The sequence below is a fragment of the Myodes glareolus genome, chromosome 6 (assembly GCF_982192425.1).
Source record: "Myodes glareolus chromosome 6, mMyoGla1.1, whole genome shotgun sequence".
Taxonomy (NCBI): Eukaryota; Metazoa; Chordata; class Mammalia; order Rodentia; family Cricetidae; genus Myodes; species Myodes glareolus.
The window spans coordinates 46,691,500-46,715,946 of NC_142031.1; the positions used below are offsets into that span (position 1 = coordinate 46,691,500).

Consider the following 24,447-nt stretch of genomic DNA (forward strand, 5'->3'; position numbering starts at 1 on the left):
CTTTTGCACAGGAAACAATCAATGTAGAGAAAGGTTCAAAGTGCTAACAGTAAGAGACTGAGTGCCAGACTTTAAATGTCACATCTTTATCACCACTACTCCTCCACACACATGCACATCACCAAGGCCAGAAAACAACTTTTTTATTTGAAATAGGTTTTTCTCTCACACAATATATACCAACCATAGTTTCCCTTCCAATCACTGCTTCTAGCTCCCCCATCATCTCTTTCCCCAGATCTACTCCAACTTCATTTCCTCTTCAGAAAAGAGCAAACTTCCAATAGATAACAACCAAAGATGAGAAAACAAAATAGATTAAGACAAGGTAAACTTAATAACTCACATATTAAGGCTGAACAAGGCAACCCAATATAGGATGAAAAGAGTCAAGCACAGAAAAAAAGAGTTGAAGATATATTTGTTCCTACTGTTAGGAGTCCAGCAAAAGCAATAAGCTAACAGTCATACCATATACTCAGGATGCCTCCTGAAGACCCACAGAGACTCCATACCTGAAATTTCAGTATCTGTGACATCTTGTGATTCCTGTTTAGTTGATTCAGTGGATTTTGTTCCTTTAATGCCCTCCATCCCTTCTGACTCCTAAAGTTTTCCCTCCCCTTCTTTCGCAGGGTATCCCAACATTCAAGGGGCAGGACCCTCTTACATGGAGACCTCCAATTCAGTCACAATCTCTGAATCTCTTAATACAAAAACCACATTTCATTCATCTCATGCCACATCATTTCTATGACTAGATTATATGAAAGAAATTTGTAAAAGAAACAAAATAGCTTTGAATAATTTAAAGATTTTCCTATGTAAAATATTCTATAGTAAATGTTTATCACACAGCAAAGGAAGAAGGAAAACAGTCAAAGTGGTAGAAATCTAGGGAGGCTAGGGGCAGTTAGTGCTTAGGAGGCAGTGAGAGAACTGAATTTGAGCTGACACCAAATATCAGGACCACTAATTACAACTAAATTTCACTTAATATTATAAATCAGGAGAGTAGAATTGATAGAGTGTAAAGAATATATTTCAAAGCACATGAAAGTAGACCACAAAGCAATATAGACTATTGTCAGTTTTCTTGTTTGTCCTCAAAATCTATGTCATAAGTAGTAATGATAAAGAAGCTGTACATTTTGGTTGCAGAATATAAAGAAATGGTTTTCAGCTGAAAGTCTCCCCCTGGCTGCTTAGATTTTTCAGTTCTTAAAGCTGTTCTGAAAATCCCTGATTTAGGAAAAGGTGTCAAATGTCTTGCTTAGCTGTGGACTTCATAACCTACAATAATGGGCATCTCCTTGACAGGATGTTAACTAGTGCAATGATCCCTATCATAGGGCTAAACTAGAGCCTCCTGGTAAGATCTGTGACCCACTCACTACCAGAGAACTAGTTACTGATGTTGAGAATCCATTCCAGAGTTCGTGACTAGGAATGTCATACAAACTATGAGGTATTATACAACTGGTAATTTTCTAAATAAGCATGGTATCAAATTGTGTTTAAATTACTATATTTGTACCTACAGATTAGTGATGGTATCAGCCTTCTGTTGCAGGAGAGGGCTGCTTATTCATCTTGGATGCCCAAAACCAAAATAATCACACAGAAGCTATATTAATTTAAACACGGCTTGGCCCATTAGCTTTGGCTTCTCATTGGTTAACTCTTACATTAATTTAACCCATTTATACTAATCTGTATATTGCATGTGGCAGGGCTTTACTGGAAGAGATTCAGCTTGTCAGTCTCTGACAGCTTCATTGTGTCTCTCTGGCTCTGTCCTTCTTTCTCCCAGCATTCAGTTCTGTCTTCCCTGCATACCTAAGTTCTGCCCTATCAACAGGTTCAGGCAGTTTCTTTATTCATTAACCAATGAAAGCAAGACATACGAAGAAGGTCCTCCTAAACCAGCCTTCATCAGAGAGAAACCTTTATGAAGTGGGTGAAATTTAGTGCAAAAACTCACAGCTCTTGAAAGTGCTAAGAATAACTATGGTGTGTTCATACTTACCCCTCAATGAGATGTGCATATCATCCCTTCAAAGTCAAGGGACCTCTCAAACAGGAGGTATGAAGAATGTAAGAGCAAAAAGATAGCAAGGAACTCTGTGAAGAAGTGCATTCTGGACATGATTGTACTCTTTCTTGATATTTACCTCAAACTAGATGTTTATTTCTACATGTAATACATTAAACACTAAAAATTCCTTATTAACAAACCAAGAGAATTGAAAACTCAAAGGGGCTTCAAGGTATTAATCATATCAACCCACTTTATCTATGTCATAATCTTCATTAGTGAACAAGTTCTTACCTATATGAAACATCCCTCTAATAGATGTAAACCTCACATTATTCCATCTTGTATAATAAGACCCCTTTGTCTCTGTCTTCTCATACATGGATAGAATACATGCAATCAGCAGCAGGACCCAAGAGTAATCCTCCCTAGACATTCTCCTTTATACAAAAAAATGTTTGCATGTCTATTGACCTCAGATGAAAGAAGGTGCTACAATAACCACTGGAACTAAAGTTAAAGATAGCTGGGAGTCACCATGTGGGTGCTGAAAATCAAACGTAGGCCATTTTTAAAAGCATTAGTTACTCTGTCCTGAAGGGAGAGGCTGCTCATTTGTTCGCTACCACTCAGATCTTAATTAATCCCACAGAAATTATATTATTGGCAATCAATACTGTTTGGCCAATAGCTTAAGTATATTTCTAACTAGTTCCTATAGCCTAAACTAACCCATATCTGTCAATCTGTGCATCACCATGAGTTCATAGCCTACTGGTAAAGTTTCTGATGACTCCAGGCCCTGGCAGAAGAATCTGGCTCCTGTGGAGGCTACATGGCTTATTCCTGACTCTGCCTACTCTCTCTCCACATCTGTCTTCAGATTTCCTGCCTGGCTTTACTCTGTTAGGGCACTGGCCAAAAGCAGCCTTATTCATTAGCCAATAAAAGCAACACATATACAGAAGGACTTCCAACACCACTTTACCACTGGGCTTTCTGTACAGCTCCATGAACCACTTTTAAAGATATATCTTCTCCAATTTGTACATACAGTCAATATACTGCAATTCATATTGCTAATACAGTATCTGAAGCTGATAAACTCACCTTAATATTTATGTAAAATGTCAAGAAACCACATAGCTAAGAACATCAGAAACCTACGAAAGTATATTATATTGCTTGATTGTTCTCTCCTGTATTAAACTAAAGAAATTAAGTCTTTGTGTACTATTGCAGCACAGATAGACAAGTAGATGGATGGAAACCTATAAAGAGACAGGAAATAGATCCTACAGAAACACAGTATTTAAAAATAAACACAATAGAATGTAGCATAGATCCCTATAGTTTCCAATTCCATAGTATTGATTCTTCATTAATATCACTTCAGAGTCTGTTTCAGAAAACCATTTTCCCCTTCAGATTTCATATAAACACTCAGTGTGATTAAAAGTCATATGAATGTTGTTCAATATTTTTTATACTTGTAAGCAGAACACTGGACTTAGGAGCCATTAGAATTCTGAGTGTAGTGGTGTATACAGCTGAAAGCATGAATAACCCATTAATAGTATTTCAAAGCACATCAGAGAGTCATGATTAAACAGTCTTCTTTTTCTTTGATACATGGGATCTAGCTTTTGTGAAAAAACCAGGAGTCATTTCTGCTGTCAGCATCTCTCAGTAATATCTCCATTCCATTTAAATACCTAATGGTAAAATAAAATTATATTCTACACTAATGCCAAAGAGAGAAATTGAACAGATAGAGCTATATCACTTTCCTGTTAATCCTTTTCTAATCAAGAGAGATTTCAATGTCCTTTTCTCTAAGCTTATCATATTTATTCTGTTTTTGTCCACTTAGTCTTTGGGATCCAACAGCATTCTTAAAATCTGCAGAACAGAACAGGAGAGACATCTTGCTGCCCACAGCATACAATGACTGCAAGCTGACCAGATTAGCACTTTGCTGAGAATTTCTAATGGGCTCCATGGTAAAACTACGCTTACTAAATATGGTTTAATTATCAATATAGTGATCTTATGTATCTGGAGAGATTGTTCAATGCTTTTGTTCCTTCCTATCACTAAAACTTTTATAAATTCTAGAAACGTTCTGAACCATTGCACTGAGTTATTTAAGGTTCTCATGAAACACCTTTGCCCAACAAGTGAATTAAATGTATAGTATTTCCAGGACTTGATGCTTATTTGATGACAAGCCATGTCCCTATGGGAGTTCTGTTTCTCTGGTTTTTTTTGCCAATTCAGTTTATATTTTCTTCACGTACTTTCGCATTTTAGGAAGTTTCTACTTATTTCCATTCCATATAACCCCTCAAATGTCCCTTAATTTTAATTGTCTGTCCCATATTCACTCCTTTGTCCCCTCTGCTCCCCCATTACCACCTGATCCTCTGTTTTGCTTGTTTAGAAGAATGGCTCTTTTTACTATATTAATTCCACCAACGAATGTGCATCTGAGATCTTTCTGTTTTCTGATACCTTCTTCAGTTTCTTTTCCAGTGTCATAAAGTTTTTTTTTAATTTACTTATTTATTTATTTATAAAAATTTCCACTTCCTCCCCTCCTCCCAATACATGCCCACTCCCCCCACTCCCTCTCCTCCTCCCTCTCCAGTCCTAAGTGCAATTGGGGTTTCCTGCCCTGTGGGAAGTTCAAATTCCTCCCCCTCTCTCCAGGTCTAGGAAGGTGAGCATCCAAACAGACTAGGATCCCAAAAAGTCAGTACATGCAGACTAAACAAGACCCAGTGCCATTATCAATGGCTTCTCAGTCAGCCCCCATGTCAGCCACATTCAGAGAATCTGGTTTGATCACATGCTTGCTCAGTCCCAGTCCAGCTGGCATTGGTGAGCTCTCATTAGATCAGTCCCCTTGTATCAGTGGGTGAACGCACCCCTCGCGGTCCTGACTTTCTTGTTCATGTTCTCCCTCCTTCTGCTCCTCCTTTGGACCTTGGGGGCTCAGTCCAGTGCTCCAATATGGGTCTCTATCTCAATCTCCATCCAATGAATTGCAACCAAAAACTGTTGGGTTTATCTGACTATTGATGCTTAATGCTCTTGTGTTGTCCCTGCTTCCCTGTCACTATAGATCCATACACTCTTTATGCTCCATCTTTATATATTGAATAACCACATTCTGGTCCTAAAAAGATAACAGGCCCTTTCATATTTATCAATATTCTCCACCCTTTAACACACCCTACTGTTTCCTTATTCTTGAGTGAAGAGCTATTGTTCTCCTCCACTTATCAACTATATTGATATCCTTTCAATTCTGAACAACAACATGATTGTCAATACCCACATTCCATAAAGACAAAACAAGGATGTCTTTCCCACACTATATTGGAGCCCATATTCTAGGGCTGAAGACTGGGGAAAAGGAGACAGAGTCAGAGGAGAAGCCATGCAGCCCCAAAGGACACAGATTCTGGAAATTTGCCCAGTAAGCACAGCCTTTTGGTGATACACAGATTACTAGAAATGAGTTAAATTAAGATGTAAGAGTTAGACAATATGAAGCTAGAGTCAATAGGCCAAGAAATAATTTAAATAATATAGTTTTATTGTGATTATTTCAGCGCTGTGCAGCTTGGAACCAACAAGCAGCCTCCTCACAGCAAACTACTACCAATGTGGTTGACTAAATTCATGTAAAACCTAAGAAAGCTTGGAAAGGAATTCTAGACACTGAAAAGAAAAGTTTAAGCACATTTTTCCCAAATGGGCTTTGCTTTCTGGCAGTATACTGTGGCTCCTTTAAGAGAGGTTTTTTTTCGGATTCAGTGGAACAGAAATAAAAGCCACAGTTTTAAAATGCTGGCTTTCTGGGCCATGCTGCCAGTGCAAACTCTGACTCTTTTTGGATGTCTGGCTATGGAACATTTAAATGGGGTTTGTGAACAGACTACTACAACTTGCTTAATGGCAACATAGATGGCTGTGTGACTAAAAATGGGGCTGTGAACATGGCACTCAGAGGCAGCAAACAGCTCCACCATGCTGGACTGGGCAGGCAAGCAGGAAGTGTCATATTTCCCCTAGAAATGGTGCCACTTAATTTCATAAGAAGTACTTAACATTCTAAGAAATGCTCCAGACAGTAAAGAATTGCAAATACTGAATAGGACAAATTCAGACATAAAAGAACTCTAAATGAGTCACAGTGTGTTTTAAAAAAAATGTATGTAGTCTTGGGAGAGAGAAGAAAAACAGTATAGAGAGTTATAAAAAGAAGCAAATGATATTTTAAAAATAAAACAAAGTCTTTAAAGAGAAAGAGTACAAATAGTCATAGTTTAAAGGAGTAAAGATAATAAAATAAATATTAAAAAGTAAAAGAGTACCAAAAGCCATGTAAAGACGGAATATACAAAGAGAGTCTGGATTATGTATATTATTGTGTTTTCTTTAAATTTTTTGACTAAAGAGAGACAGTTGATTATGGGCACTGCTAAGATAAATCAATATATAGGTTTAAAAGTTTTCTTGAATTTTAAAGATTGAATCTATGGATAAGTTGTTTTGGTAAAGAGAGTCTTCTTTTGTTTCCACAGAGGATGAGAACCTGTGGATTGCTTCCAGAGTAACATGGCTTCAAGACTGCCTGAAAGGTTGCTGTGAATACCCCTAAAAATTACTTCACCTAACCAAAAGCAGGAAGCAGTTTGGAAAGAACCACACCCTTATTTCCAAATATTGTTCATAAATGTTTCTTTACATTTAAAGGGGGATATACTATAAAGATTTACATTGGTATGAATCTTAGTTTATGAATACAAATTTATAATCAGTTTTGTTACATGTGTATTTCTGCTCTGGATTAAGGTATTATGTTTGTCCAGCTCATTAAAAATGTAAAATTGAGAAATATAGTCTATTAGATAATCATCTATAATACTATAGTATGTAGTCATGTTAGTCATAGATTTCCTAGATGTACAGAGATAGATTTGAGATAGATAGGAATTCTTCAAACCTTTCAAAGACTACAGAATATGTCATTTAAAATGTTTTAATAACTTTGGACTTTTCATGAAAAATGAGACACATCTGCTCATGGCAGGACCAATTACTTCAAGAGAAAGATGGCTATCAAAGAGGCACCTTATGTAGTTGTTTAACAATTTGGGCAAAAAAAAAAACTGCACTTGCCTGGACTGCTTTGATGAACTAGACATACAGGACTTGCAGAGAAAAAGATGAGAAAGGGACTTCAGGGTTCCTGCTTCATGAACATGTCTGTCAGACACATTCAGGACACAGAAGAAAGTGACTGACAAACTGCCAGTATAGGTGGAACTGCTTTGTGGAAAAGACTGTTGGATACTATGGGACTCTAGGTTGAAGATTGATATCCCAATGGCACAGCAGAACTTGTGATGATTGTCCATGCAGTGAGAAGTCTCTGTCAATTCTAGAATTTTGGAAGTTGCTTACATTGCACCTCCTGTTTACTTATTTAATATTATATCCTTCTGGATTCTTTGATGAAGTTGAAGAATAGATAAAAGGTAAATATAAATATTGTAACTATAATTCTTGCCTGATAACAGTTTTGTTCTATTTAATTTTACTATGCTAAAGTTACAACCTTTTTTTTATTTAAGCAGCAAAGGAGAGGTGATGTTGGATCCCCCTCTGTATGCTGTGAATACCATTGATTAATAAAGTAACTGCTGTGGTCTCTTGATAAGGTAGAGCAGAGCAATGTGGGGAAAACTAAACCAAATACTGGGAGAAAGGAGGCAAAGTCACAGAAAAGACATGTAGCCCCACCAGGTACAGATGCCAGAATTTTACCCAGTTAGCCACAGCCTCATGGCGATACACAGATTACCAGAAATGGATTAAATTAAGATGTAAGAGCTAGCGCATAACAAGTTAGAGCTACTGGGCCAAGCAGTGATTTAAATAATATAGTTTCTATGTGATAACTTTGGCATTGAGCAGCTGGGAACAAGCAAGCAGCCTCCTTTAACATGCAAATATAGCAGTCTAGTAAAACAGGGAATACTCCAACAATACACTTTCTGAAAATAAGAAGAGCAAGCAGAATCCAAGTAATAAAACTCCCACTCAAAAAAGACAAATTAAAAAATCATCGCATAGGCCTATAATCACCCAAACCCAGATGTCTAGATGTTAGCAATAGAAAACAATCAATAACAGCGAGGGAACTATGTTGCCACCAGAGACCAGATATTCTACCACAATGAGCTGTGAATATTCTAACATAGATGACACTCAAGGAAAACGTCTTAAAATCAACTGTATACTGTATACTTCTTATTTACTTAGGTAATATTATGTCTTTCTGGAGTCTTTGATGGAGTTTAAGAAAGGATAGTTATAGTCTTCCTTAGTTATGATAAAAGATAAAATAGATATAAATATTGTAACTGTAATTCTTGCTTGATAACTGCTTTGTTATATGCAATCTTACTATGTTAAAGTTAAAGACTTCCTTTTTGTTTAAACACAAAAGGGGGAATGGCATAGGAGGTTCTTCTTTCTATGTGTTGCTTTCATTGGTCAAGTAAAGAAACTGCCTTGGCCTTTTGATAGGGCAGAATCTCAGGTAGGTGGGGAAAAGAGAACTGAATGCTGGGAGAGAGAAAACAGGCAGAGAGAGCCGCCATGGAGTTGCCAGAGTCAGACATGCTGAATCTTTCCCGGTAAGCCACGACATCATGGTGACATGCATATTATTAGAAATGGGTTGAATCAAGATATGAGAGTTAGCCAATAAGAGGCTAGAGCTTATGGGGGCAGGCAGTATTTCAATGAATACAGTTTCTGTGTAATTATTTTGTGTGTAAGCTAGCTGAGTGGGATGGAACAAAGGGCCCATGCTCCATACTACAGTATGTTACTTTGGAGAAGAGGATTTTCTTTTGTTTCCACAGAAAATGAGAAGCTGTGGTTCATCTGAGCTAAGAATAATCAGGTTTGGTCAAGGAAGACCATCTGAGAAATCTCCACTAGGAACAGATGGCCCAGATATCAGAGTTCTACATCTAGAACAGGTTCAAGACTGCTGTCTGAGACAATTAAGACTCACAGGATACTCCTGTCAAAGACTTGATTGTAATTTTCTTTAGGTCCTCATAAAATTATCAGTGTCCCCAACCAGCTGAAAGTAGCCTGGATTACTACACTCACATTCCCCCAAAATGGACTATGGATATTTTCCTTTGTTTAAAATATAAGAGGGGGAAGTGGTACAGGAGAATTGTCTGTATTCTGTCAATTATGTTTTAAATAAATGCTGATTAGCCACTCAGGAAGTATAGGTATGTTGAACAGACAAGAAATAGAGGTGGGGTGATGAGACAAGAGAATGCTGGGAAGGAGAAGGTCCATTCCTCCTGAGTCCTACCCAGATCAAAAAAGAAGCAAAATGGGACCTGCTTCACTGAGAAAGGTACCGATCCATGTGGCTAACACAGATAAGAATAATAGAACAATGGGTTAATATAAACTACAAGAGAGAATAAGAAGCCTGATCTAATAGGTTAATCAGTTTATAATCTTATGGAGACCTCTGTGTGATTTTCTTTGGCGCTTACTGGCTGTGGAAACTGGGCAGGATAGAAAGCCCAACAAGCTGGCCCTCATGTTATACAGAAGGATCTGGACAGATGTCCTATAGAGTCTAAGAATCCACAGATGCTAGCAGAGATTGGCATACACAGTAAAACTTGTAATCACCATAGAAAGAGTAAATATGATATTCTGTGATAAAGTCATATTTTAGCAATATCTGTCTAAAAATACAGCCCTACAAAAGATGCTAGAAGGAAAAATGCAATTAATGAGTTTAACTACACCCATGAAAACAGAGGACATATTCTCACATCAGCAAAAACAAAGGAAGAGATTCTCACTCTGTCTCTCTGTCACACATCATCAGCATCATCAGCACCACAAGCAACAACAAGAAAATAATAGGAATTAACAGTCATTATTCGTAGATATCTCTCAATGGCAATGGACTTAATTCTTCAATAAAAAGTCGCATATTAACAGAATGAATGCAGGAACATTGAAACATGCAATCATAAGAACTTTCTGAGAACTCTCCACTTTGGATAATGTACACACACACACACACACACACACACACAAACACACACACCATGCTCTTGACAATCTGAGACCCTTCCCAGAATATACTGTGGGCATATGCACACACAAAAAAATGCAACTATATACATGCTAGCAACTGAAAGAATTGACTCCATAATTGATTCTGAACAATAGGATAGATTTCTCATTTCCTTAAACACATCCATACATGAACAGATTCTATGCAGTCTTTCACTGGTTGTGTCAGGTCATGTGCTTTTGGTTTGGATAATAAGGGAATCTGTGTCCAGGAATCAAGAAATGTTCATTATTTTTATTCTGATAATTTGATCACTGAGATACATAAACAGTTAATAAACCTGTGCTAGGAGAGAATACTTGTCCTTGTAATCAAACCATCATGGACCTTGTGTTTGCTAACTAAAGGAAAGGGACACTGTTCCTCTAAAGGGTTTAAATAACATTGTCCCATTCCACATATTATTCTTCTTCTAAATTAGCTAGAATGGACAGTAGAACATTGGAGGAAATCTTTGTTTAGTGAGTCTAAGACAAATCAGATCAAGAGGGTAAAAATGTATTCATATTTTAATTTTCCAAGTGAAAATATTAGCCTTACTAATTGTGGAAAGCTGATTTGTGTATACAAAGACCATACAGAATTTTCAACCTTCACCTAGTGTGTAAAGCCCTGGAGTAAATGAAAAAGACACAGAGTATGAAAGAAGAACATAAGAAGTAAGAACATATAATGCTTAAATAGATGACAAATGAGAACTGAATATATTCATTTGTATTGTCTAACATGGAGTTTGAAAAACTGAAAAAGAAAACAAACTAATACATAATAATGAGTAAATTTCAATAGAGCATACATCTCAAATGATTTTGTGCAAGCAAGACATGTTTGATCAAGATGAGCTTTGATTCATCTTCATCTCAGTTTGTCCTGATTGCTGAGAGATTCTCACATATATCCATATGTGACAGGAGCAATAACAAGGCTGTGGCAATTGACTTTACTAGAAATGGGTGACAGTTGAGAAAACATCAGTGGTCCAGATCCCTCAGCTCCAAATGCTTATCATTTGTTCTCTAACATATCAAAAATATGCATTGTGTTGTGCTCCTAATCCAAAAAAAATATGCATTTGTCAGCTGGACCATCCCATGCAAATGATATTTTGTTAGTGTCTCTGTCACTGTGGAAGGATCAAGAAAACCCCACCATCAGATATAAGAGAAAATGCTGAGAGATCAGAGAGATGAAGGATTCAAACGACAGTCACGTTTTCTGCTCAAATTCACAGCCAAAAATGACTTGAGCTCCTGATTCTGCCCATCTTAACACTTTCTCACACTGACCAGCCATATTATTGCCTGTCTGTCCATATGTTATTACTATCTGTCTGTTCCCAATCTCTATGGTTAAATAGTGGCTAGCTCTGCCCTCTGATCTTCATGCAACCTCCATGTATACAAACAGAATATCAGCACAAAGAACTTCAATGATTGTGGAGAAGTAGAAATATTGTCAGTGCAGACACTAATTAAAATATATTTTAGACAAATTTTAGAACTATTAGAAACCACACTTGCCCACATATCTGTGTGACATAATGTCTTTGTGACTAATAGATAAAATGATTTGTTAACAAACACAAAGCTACCAGCAATCATGAGACGAAGGAAAAATGTTCTCTGAAAAATACAGCAAAGTTTTTTTGTGCCTGGATTTAATATTCCTATGAATGTTTCCACCAATACATGGAAAAGTTGCTCAGTTCATGACTCTTCATTCTGTTACTAGAAATGCTACATCAGACTGTTCCTGGGAAGAATCATGGAATTAGGCATAAACTAAATGTCTGTTCCCAGGCTAAGGTCACTCATTATTGGCTACAGAATAAACTATCTCTTATATTCTTTGATGGGTGAGTTTTATTTGATATTGTGTTGAAGACTGCTACAACCCATAGTGGTAAGGCCTATATGCTAACAGTGAAAGTAAAAAAGCTAGAAAGGATCAAGGAATAAATAATGGTGTGTTAATTGCAAAATATTTTCTGCTTTATATATCCTAGCAGCTGACTGATCACAACTCTGTTCATAAAATGATTTAATAATTTTATTCTAAACGTTAGCTAGGTTGAGATGAAGCTACAAGTAAATTCTTTATTTCTCTTTACCTCATTGATCAGAGCACACATGAAATCTTTTAATTCTGAAGATACTTATGAACTACCAAACATGTAGTAAATAACACGTAGTCCCTGAATTATGCTACAAGATCTAATAATGCATAATGATCATAAATTCCTCATTTGGAACAATTGACATGAGAGACAGGACATGTATAATCAACTATTCTGATACAACTGTGACCTCTTTTTCCATTATCTCAATTTTTGTTTCACAATATGGTCCCTATTTCTTGAGGGTATCATTAAACTGTAAGTGAATTTTACTCCTACTGGACATATGTATTTCCTATTGGACAAAGTTCCTCCCTTTACATAGGAATATATTACATCTGTGTCTTTATATACATTTTATTTGTACATGAATGTGTATATAAATACAAACATTTAAAGAATTTTAAAGTTATTCTTGATGGTCTCTTTAAAATCAGCAAATGAATGAATGAGTGTTTCAAAATCTTTCTTATACCCAAAACTATATAAAAATTACTCATATTATATATATTTGAATATAAGGGTTCTATCCTATCTTCAAATTTAATGGACTGCTATCCTCATAACTTTGACTGTGCTGCCTTAAAATGATCACAGTCAATAGTCCTTCTCAAAAAGAAGAAATGAACTGGACATGCCAGTCAATTTAAAAAACAAAAGTAAATACACTGAGAAAATGTCTTCACATACACAGAATAAAGAGTTTTCTTTGTGACTGCTTCTGGGTCACTCACAGTCATACCAGTTTTCTGTAACTAAACCTAACAAAGTTATTGGTAGCAGAGGGAGAATGATAATGAATTTGAACTTTGATTTGTTATGGAGACATTGCTTATTCTCCCTTTCCCTTCTCACAAATGTTAATAACTTCATTTGTTAATAGTACTATAATTCATGGTACTATAAAATCAAAAAATTTAGAAGGGCTTAAATATGGAAATAGTTTCAGTAAAGAAGAATTTATATAAAGATTTAGATGAATGAGTATTTTCAGATCAAAAAATATTGAAAAATGTTTGCAAATTATGAATGTCTGACCACATTATTTAAGGAATATAAAGGATGGAACTTAGTGATAATTTATATGGTACTAAAGTTTCTAATGTCTAAGATCAATAGTTATAAAAACTGGCTAAGCTGCATGTTCAAACAATTTTTATTTAGATGTATCTGTGTATTGAAATATTAAACACTTATTAAAAGAACCAAACTGGTATAACTGAACATCTGGATATTTAATACTTGAAGAATATTCTAATATGGTCAGAAGGACTATTAAAAAGAACATTTTCTCCATTCCTTTCTAAAGACAGTAACATCTTAGGAGACTGTGGGTCATCTTTATAAGTGTTCTAAAATTGTGGAAAGTCAACTGTTCTCTTTTTTGAAGGACATGGGGATCTCACTCAAGGAATTCTAACCAGAGGCCAGTTTATAATGAATGAGGTCAGAACAAAGGAAAGATTTACTGAGTAACTCCAGGGGAAGGGATAGCAGGCCAAACAAGACCTTTGACTTATCCTCAAAATGATGAACAACTGGTAAAGAATGGCTCAAGGAAACAGAGATTCCTCTCAGGTCCATGTGACCCTGAAAACTAGAACTTCAATTGTTTTTAACAGTACAAAATCAAATAATGGTTTTGACCACATACTGTCTTCAGCACACAGTGGAAAAATGAAAGCCTACATTAACATAATAGGTATGTTTCTTTAAAATTTCAGCAGACTACAGTTCTCAGATATTATGCTTGGCCATATGAAAAGCTGTTTGGACAATCATTTCTCACTAATGATTCTCTTTCTGATAAGAGTCACACAGCTCTACAGTGTCCATCCACAGCTGAGAAACACCCGTGTCTGGTTCAATACTGAAGTCACTTCAGTATTGTTCTCACCAAATCATAACACTATTTTTGGCAGATCACTTCTCATAGATACAATGTAACTGCCCATACTGTCAACATCCTGTTTGTTCAATAAGGGGACAGATAGATACTCTGTCATTGAATGGTGTTTATGAAATATAGCAGGGTATAGAAATAGTGTCCTCAGGAATTTGCTAAACAATCATATGAAAAGACATAATAGGATGCCATGCCTTTTTTAATATGTCATGTAAGACACTGACTTTAACTAACTTCCCCTACAAAGCATACGGGTAATTGTTCTTATGTAGGAGCCTAATAATACAAACAGTGGGTTTCAGTCACCTTATCCTTCTACAGAACTCTGGGACATGGTTCCATTAAATTTTCTTTTACTAAACAAAGTTTATGATAATACCAATGTTAAAATTTTTCTTCACTGAAAAGACAAACAAAAAATTAGAAGAAATCAACAAGAAAAAGCAATCAAACAGGTGAAAGAAACAATTTAAGACTTGAAAACCAAAATAGAAACAATTAAGAAAACACAAACTGAGAGAATTCTGGGAACACAAAATATGAGTAAATGATCAGAAACCACAATGCAAACATAACCATCAGAATTCAAGAAATGGAAGAGAGAATCTCAAGCATTGAAGATATGCTTGAGAAAATAGACTCAAGGGTCAACGAAAATGTTAAATCTAACAAAATCTTAACACAAAATATCCAGGAAATATGGAACACCATGAAAAGACTGAACTTAAGAATAGAGATAAGATTTGTTTTTATCCTGGAATATTTTGTTTTCTCCATTGATAGTGAATGATAGCTTGGCTAGGTATAGTAGTCTGGGCTTGCATCGATGGTCTCTTAGTTTCTGCAATACCTCTATCCAGGACCTTCTGGCTTTCATGGTTTCCATAGAAAAGTTTGGTGTAAGTCAGATAGGTTTACCGCGAGGGGTGCATTCACCCACTGATACAAGGGGACTGATCTAATGAGAGCTCACCAAGGCCAGCTGAACTGGGACTGAACGAGCATGTGATCTAGCTGGATTCTCTGAATGTGGCTGACATGGGGGCTGTCTGAGAAGCCATTGATAATGGCACTGGGACTTGTTTCGTCTGCATGTACTGGCTTTTTGGGATCCTGGTCTGTTTGGATGCTCACCTTCCTAGACCAGGAGGGAGGAGGGAGGAACTTGAATGTCCCACAGGGCAGGAAACCCTGACTGCTCTTAGGACTGGAGAGGCAGGAGGAGAGGGAGTGGGGGGAGTGGGAGGGTATTGGGAAGAGGGGCGGAAGTGGAAATTTTTATAAATTAATAAAAAAAGAAAAAAAATAGAGATAAGAGAATTAGAAGAAGTCAACCTCAAAAACACAGAAAATATAATCAACACTTCAAAGAAGAAAACTTTTCCAGCCTAAAGGAGGATATATCTATAAAGTTATAAGAAGCTTACAGAACACCAAATAGACTAGACCTAAAAAAGCCTCCTTGCCATATAATAAAAGAACACTAAACTTACAGAATAAAGAGAGAATATTAAGAGCTACAAAGGAAATAATGGTCAAGTAACATAATAAAGGCAGACCTATCATAAATACACCTAACTTCTCAATGGAAGAAATGAAAGTCAAATGGTACTGGTCAAGCATTATGCAAACATTAAAAGATCACAGATGCCAGCCCAGACTAGTATACCCAGGAAAATGTTCAATCACCATTGACATAGAAAACAGCATATTCCAAGGCAGAATCATATTTAAGCACTGGACTGAGCTTCCAAGGCCAAGATGAAGAGCAGAAATAGGGAGAACATGAGCAAGAAAGTCAGGATCGCGAGGGGTGTGATTACCCATGGAGAAGGTGTGACTGATCTAATGGGAGCTCACCAAGGCCAGCTGGACTGGAACTGAACGAGCATGTGATCAAACTGGACTCTCTGAATGTGGTTGACAATGGGGGCTGACTGAGAAGCCAATGATACTGACACCGGGTTTTGATTCTACTGCATGTACTGGCTTTTTGGGAACCTAGTCTGTTTGGATGCACACCTTCCTAGACCTGGATGGAGTGGGGAGGGCCTTGGACTTCCCACAGGGCAGAGCATCTTGAATTCTCTTAGGACTGGAGAGGGAGAGGGAGGGGGGCGAGGAGGAGTGGGAGGAAAATGGGGGATGGGAGGAGGTGGGAATTTTTAATAAATAAAAAAGGAAAGAAAGAAGGGAACTAACAGATGTTATGGCTCAAATGGACTTAACGGACATCGAATGAACACTCCATGCAAACATAAGAGAATATACCTTCTTCTCAGCAACTCATGGAACCCTCTCAAAAACTGACCAAATACTTGGTAACAAAACAAACACCAAGAGATACAAAAAAATCAGGAATAACTCAAGGTACCTTATTGTATCACCATGGCTTAAAATTAGAGAAAACAACAACACTAATTCCAGAAAGTCCACAAACATACATAAAATGAACAATGCTTGCCTGAATCAGCAATGAGTCAAGGAAGAAATTAATGACTTCCTAAAATTCAACAAAAATGACCACACAACATACGCAAACTTATAGAAAACAATGAAATCAGTATTAAGAGGAACATGCAGAGCACTAAATGCCTATATAATGAACCTGGAAAAATACCATAGCTACCAAATTAACAGAACACATGAAAGCACTAGAATAAAAAGAAGCAAACTAGATAACAAGAAATAATCGAATTAAGAGCAGAAATCAACAAAATAGAACAAAGAAAACAATACAAAGAATCAATGACAAAAGAATTGGTTCTTTGAGAAAATCAACAAAATAGACAAGACTTAATCCAAACTAATCAAAAGACAGGGAAAGACTATCGAAATTAATGACATCAGAAATGAAAATGGGGACATAACAACAGACATAGAGGAAAAGGACAATTTTCTGGATAAATGACACATCACAAAATTAAATAAATTAAATCAAGAATAGATAAACAATTTAAATAGACCTATAACCGTTAAAGATATCAAAGTAGTCATCCAAAATCTTCCAACCAAAACAGACCAGGACCAGACAATTTCAGTGCAGAATTCTAAGCAGATTTTCAAAGAAGACCTAATACCAAAACTCCTCAAATTGTTCCACACAACAGAATCAGAAGTGACTTTACCAAACTCTTCTTATCAGGCGACCATTACGCTGGTACCTAAACCACACAGAGACGCAACTAAGAAAGTGAATTACAGGTTAATTTCTCACAGGAACAGTGATGCAAAAACACTCAATAAAATACTGGCAAACTAAATCCACATGCACATAAAAAAATCATCTACCATGATCAACTGGTCTCCATCGCAGAGATATAGAGATGGTTCACCATACAAAAATCTATCAATGTAATCTACCATATAAATAACTGAAAAAAAAACATGTGATCATCTCATTAGACACTGAAAAAGGATTAAACAAAATCCAGCAACACTTCATGTCTTGGGGAGATCAGGAATACAAGGAACATATATAAAAATAATAAAACAATATATAGCAGGTTGACAGCCAACATCAAATTAAATGAAAAGAAACCAAAGCGATTCCAATAAAATCAGGGACAAGGCTGTCAAATATTTCCACTGCTATTCAGCATAGTCCCTGAAATTCTATCTAGAACAATAAAACAATAAAAGGAGATCAAAGGGAAATAAATTGGAAAAGAAGAAGTCAAACATCTTCTATTTGCAAATGGTATGATAGTATATACAAGTGACCCCAAAAATTCGATGAGGGAACTCTTACAACTGATAAATACCTTCAGTAATGCAGTAGGATACAAGATCAATTCAAAATATATCTGTAGCCCTCCTATAAATAAATGATAAAGTGCTGAGAAAGGAATCAGAGAAATATTACCTTTCGCAAGAGTCACAGATAACATAAAATTTCATGGGGTAACACTAAACGTAAAAGTGAAAGACCTGTATGATAAAACTTTAAGTCATTGAAGAATGAATTTGCAGATTATAAAAAAATATAAAGGTCTCCCATGCTCTTGAGTAGTAGGATCAATATAGTAAAAAATGGAAATACTACCAAAAACAATCTAGAGATTCAATGTAATTCCTATCAAAATCATAGCACTGTTCTTCACAGACCTTAAAAGAGCAATAGTAAAGTTCATGTGGAAAAACAAAACAAAACAACAACAAAATACCAGAATAGCCAAACAATCCTCTAAAGTAAAAGAACTCCCAGAGGCATCACCATCCCTGATATCAAGCTCTATTAAAGAGCTACAGTTATTAAAACACCATGGTATTAACATAAAACAGACAGGTTGACCAAAGGAATCAAACCTAAGACCCTGATGTTGTTCCACATACACAAATGAACACCTGATTTTTGACAAATAAACTAAAATTATACAATGGGATAAAGAAAGAATCTTCAGTAAATGGTGTTGGCATGACAGGATGTCAACATGTAAAAGAATGCAAATTGATTCATATCTATCCCCATGCACAAAACTTAAGTCCAGATGGATCAAAGACCTCAAAAGAAACCAGTCGTATTAAACCTCATTGAAGAGAAGGTGAGAAGTAGCCTTGAACTCAAGAGTGAAGTAGACTACTTTCTAAATATAACACCAATAGCACAGACACTGAAAGCAACAATTAAAAAATAGGACCACCTGAAATTAAGAACCTCTGTAAGGCAAAAGACACAGTCACTAAGACCAAACAGTAGCCTACTGAATGGAAAAACATCTTCACCAACTCCAGACCAGGTAAAGGACTGACCACCAAAATATATAAAGAACTCAAAAAACTAGGCATCAAATTATCAAATAATCCAACAAAAAATGGCATACAGAAAGAAACAGAGAATTCTCAACAGAATAATTGTAAATGACCAAAAGACATGTAAGGAATTGCTCAACATCCTTAACCATCAGGAAAATGTAAATCAAAATGACTTTGAGATACCACCTTATACCAGTCAGAATGGATAAGATCAAAAACACCAATCATAGCTTATGCTGGAGAGGATGTGAAGCAAAAGGAAACGCCATTGCTGGTAGGAGTGCAAACTTGTACAGTCGCTTTAGAAATCATTGTGATGGTTCCTCAGAAAATTGGGAATCAATCTACCTCAGGAAACAGTAATACCTCTCTTGGTTACATATTCAAAGGATGCACACTCATACCACAAAGACATTTGTTCAACTGTTTTCATAACAGCATTATTCATAATAGGCAGAACTTAAAAACAACCTAGATGCTCTTCAACTGGAGAATGAATAAAGAAAATATGCTACCTTAACACAATGGAGTACTACTAATCAGTAAAAACAATGAAATTTTTAAATTTGCCTGAAAATGGATGGAACAAGGCAAAACCATCCTGAGTGAGGAAACTCAAACCCAGATAAACAAACATAGTATGTAGTCACTCATAAGTGGATAGTAGACGTAAAGCAAAGGATAACCAACCTATAGTATCTGATGGAAGCAGATACAGAGATCTACAGTCAAACACTGGGAGCAGCTACCTAAGACCAACCCAAGAGAGGTAAAAGCGATAATATGAGGAAAGGGGCCAAGACCATAATTATGATACCCAGAGAAACAGCTGATCTGAGCTAGTGAGAACTCACTGACTAAACTGATAGTTGGTGAACCTGCATAGGACCAAATTAGGCCCACTGCCTACGGGGAGAGTTGTGAGGCATAAACAGTCTAGAGGCACTGGAAGTGGGACCAGAATTTATCCCTAGAGATTGAACTTGCTTCTAGTAGCAAATTCTTTTTGGAGGGATACCTTGCTCAGCCTAGATATAAGGGGGGGAGGCATGGTCTTGCCTCGACGTAAAGTGTCAGACTTTGTTGACCTTCCATGGGAAGTCTTACCCTTTCTGAGGAGTGGATGGTGAGGCGGCATGGGATGGAAGGTGGAGGATGTGGGAGGAGGTGAGGGAGTGGAAATGGGGATAGCTATGTAAAATGAGAAAAGATAGTATTATAAAAATTTCTTAATAAAAAATAGAAAAGTATAGATCACTGTCCTTTTGCTGTTGTTCTTTTTTCTGTTTCTTTGTTTTTGTTTTTGAAGACAGAGTTTCTCTGTTTAGCCTTGGCTGCCCTGGAACACTCTCTGTATACTAGGGTGGCCTTGAACTCAGAGAACCTCCTACCTTTCTTCTGTCATCTAAGTGCAAGGATTAAAGGCATGTGCCACCACCACCACCAGATGGCATGTTTTTAAATCCATGCTCTGGAATATCAATTCTTTATTAACACCACTTATGGGAGCATGTTTAACACAGCCCTTTACAACATTTATGTCATACAGATAAATCTGTATTCAACGTCATGCAGTACATATAAAATTCATGTGAATGTGGTTCAATATTACCAGTGGGCACAGAAGCCAAAACAATTCTCTATGACTTGCTAGAGAGAGTTGAGAGCATCAACACCCACTGCCTGAATTTCAAGACACGGCAGAGAACTATGATTAGACAGTCTTCTCTTCCTCTAACAGTTGTGCTCTACCTTTGTGAGAAAACCAGGAATCTTTTCTACTGTTGACTTCTCTCAGTAATATTTCTCTGTTCTTTAAATACTGGCATGTGTTCTGAAATGTTCATAGTAGTTTCCACTGTGAGCATCATATATGAGTTCTTGCTCGAGGCTCAATCAGACTCCTCATAGTAAATGACTGTGTCCTCTGTTAAGTCAGAAAAGTCATCGGTACTGTGCAGTGCTGGAGGTGGCAAAGAAAGAAGATATCTAGGGTACAGCAAGGACAACTTAGTCACTTCAGTCAAAAAAAAATGACTCCCTGTGAGCTTTGCTAAAATTTCTATGACATCTGAGAAACAGTTTCAGTGAGTAATTCACAAGGAGAAACAGCTGGGGCAGCCTAGACTCACTTCTGCTTCCATGGAGGTTTTTGTTATGATTTGTGTCACTGTGGGAGGAAACTTATAATACTGCTGACAGTAATAAGTTCCAATATCTTCAGACTCCAGGCTGCTGATGGTGAGAGAATAATCTGTCCCAGACCCACTGCCACTGAACCTCGATGGGACCCCATCTGCCAAGTTATTTGCATAATAGATCAGGAGCTTAGGAGCTTTCCCTGGTTTCTGCTGATACCAGTTTAAAACATAACTAATGCCCTGACTCGCCCTGCAAGTGATAGTGACTCTGTCTCCCAGTGAGACGAACAAAGAAGATGGAGACTGGGTCAACTGGATGTCACCTCTGGCACCTAAGGGTAAGACAAAATTAATTCCCACATAGTTAAACATGGTTAAAAAAAATCACACTCAGATTCCAGTCAAAAACAATCACTGTGTAATAGTAAAACTTCTATGTTAGCCCCTTTTACCTGAAAGCCAGAGAAATAGGAACCCAAGGAGCGGAGCAGGAGCCTTTATGTCCATGATGAGTCCTGAGTGCACTAACAGCTGCACGGAGTGACACTGGTATATGAAGAAATGCTCAAGGCTCTTTAGTGAGTGTATGCAAATCATTGGGAACCACATAGGGCTGGGCACAGCTGCAAGGCTTATTTTCTCAGTATCTAAGCACACACTTGGGGTCCCTAGTTGCCCAAGGTCTGACCACATACATGCCTCTAAGATTGCACATTTGTCAAGTTTAAAATTATGCATGACATTTCCAAAGTCTGTATGTCTGTTTTGAATCATAAACTTCAAAAATATACTGGGATAATATAGACAAATATCCTGTTGTAAGGGATTTTACAACAGAGAAGGGAATATTAAATATTTAACTCACTCAAATCATTCTAATTGTGTCTATTCTCCTTGGAAAGTATTTGTGAGTTTGACGTAGTCATTTCTATAAATTTCAAGAAAAATTTATCAAGATCATTTTACTGTATTAAAAATAAGATTTTACAGCTTTATTAGGGTAAAAATAAAAGAATTACACAGTAGGTGTGCATGTAACACCTTGATCAAAAAGTGTCTGTAGTTTGGGATCCTGACTTTTTATGAAGATGGAGGTACTGTCATACTAGCAGAATAAATGGATTACACATTTTTTTCCATTTTATAACTTCCACATTTGGTACTATTTCTCACAATTTCATAGCGTAAATATTTGAATACTGATGTCAGACTTGAATACTATAACAGAAACAAAACAACTCAACACATGGCTCTGTTGTGTATTACAAATGATGTTTTCACCTTTCACTCTTCAGTAAATAAAGACATTGTACAGATTTAGTCAGCAGTCTCACTATTTTGATGAGTGTTAAAGTCTGCAAACAAAGATTCAGAAATCTTGCTGTATTCTTATAACACCTATATTTGAATGCCACACACTTCACACCTGTGTCTTTGCCTTGACCATTCAGTCTTATTTGTCATCAAAAGATGCAAAATTTATTTAGTCATCAGTACCCATTTCCTGGAGATTGATAATTTTATTTTTTGTGGTTTCCAAAGATTTTTTAAAATATTTTTTTAAAAATATACATATGAATCCAAGTTACCACTCATTCCCCTCCTCCCATTCCTTCCACTTGCTCTCCCACTTAATCCCCATCCACTCCTCAAAGAGAGAGTAAAGCACATTGTTTTGTCAAAGTCCAAGGCCCTTCCTACTACATCTAGGCTGAGCAAGGTATCCTTCAAAAGAGAATAGATTCCCAAAAAGCCAGTACAAGCAGTAGGGATAAAGACTGGTCTCAGTACCAGTGGCCCCTCAGTCAGCCCCAGCCATGAAACAGTCAACCACATTCAGAGGGACTAGTTTGGTTGAATGCTTGTTCCTTCCCAGTTTGGCTGGTGTTAGTGAACTCCCATAAACTCAGGTAGACAGACAGTTACAGTGGGTGCACCCATCATGATCTTGACCCCTTTGCCCATATTTTCACTCCTCCAATGCTTCAGGTGTACTTTGGGAGCTTAGTTGAGTGTTCCAATGTGGGTCTCTGCCTCTGTTTCCATCCATTGGTGGATGAAAGTTTTATGGTAATATTTAAGATATTCATCAGCCTGACTACAAATCAAGGCCAGTTTTGGCACTCTCTCCTTTATTGCTTAGGATCTCTGCTGGGGTTATCCTTGTGGATTCCAGGAAATTTCTCTAGAGCCATGTTTCTTGCTAGCCCCATGACTTCCTCAATCAAAATATCTCTTTCCTTCCTCTTATCACTGTCCTTCCTCCATCTCAGATACCCATTCCCTCAGGTTCTCCTCAACCCTCCCCTTCTCCCCTTCTCTTTCCTTTCCACCTTCTCTTCTCTCCCCACCCCTATGTTCCCCATTTTGTTAGGCAATCTTGTCTATTTTGACTTTCCAGGTAGTTTATCCACAATCCTACCAAAAGCATTATAAAGGTTCAATGCAATCCCCATTAAAATCCCAACACAATCCTTCACAGATTTTTTAAAGAATAATAATCAACTTCATATGGAAAAACAAAACACTCTAGATAGCCAAAACAATCTTATACAATAAAGGAACTCCCGGAAGCATCACCATCCCTGACACCAAACCGTTTTACAGAGCTACAGTAATGAAAACTGTCCCGTATTGGAATAAAAACAGAGAAGTTGATGAATAGAATTGAATCAAAGACCTGGATACTAATTCACACACCTAAGAATACCTGATTTTTGACAAAAAAGCTAAAATTATACAATAGAGAAAAGAAAACATCTTCAACAAATCGTGCTAGAATAACTGGATGGCAACATGTAGCAGAATGAAAATAGATCCGTTTCTATCCCTATGCCCAAAAACTCAAATCCAAATGAATTATATGGCCCAATATAAATCTGAACACACTGAACCTGATAGAAGAGAAAGTGGGAAGTAGCCTTCAATGCCCACGCATAGGAGACTAATTTCCACTAGCACAGACACAGAGAGCAACAATAAATAAATTGAACCTCCAAAAACGGAAAACTTCTGTTAACAAAGGACACAGTCAATGAGACAAAAAGGCAGCCTACTGAATGGGAAAAGATCTTCACCAACCCCACATCAGACAAAAGACTCATCCCCAAAATATATAAAGAACAAACTCAAGAAATAAGGCATCAAAATTCCAAATAATCTAATTAAGTAATGGGGTACAGAACTAAAAAGAGAATTCTCAACAGAAAAATGTCAAATGGCCAAAAGACACATTAGGGAATAGTCAACATCCTTAGCAATCAGGGAAATTAGAATTCTAAA

The 24,447-nt window shown here is 36.9% G+C and overlaps 1 long non-coding RNA gene across 1 annotated transcript; it reads right to left on the reverse strand.

Annotated features, from left to right (window-relative positions):
• Positions 1-21,366: 21,366 nt before the first annotated feature.
• LOC148121797 (uncharacterized) lies at positions 21,367-21,733 on the reverse strand. Its single transcript, XR_015738106.1, has 2 exons — positions 21,618-21,733; positions 21,367-21,497 (listed from the first exon to the last, which is right to left on the reverse strand). It is a non-coding gene; the product is annotated as an uncharacterized LOC148121797 (long non-coding RNA).
• Between the last annotated feature and the right edge of the window lie 2,714 nt (positions 21,734-24,447).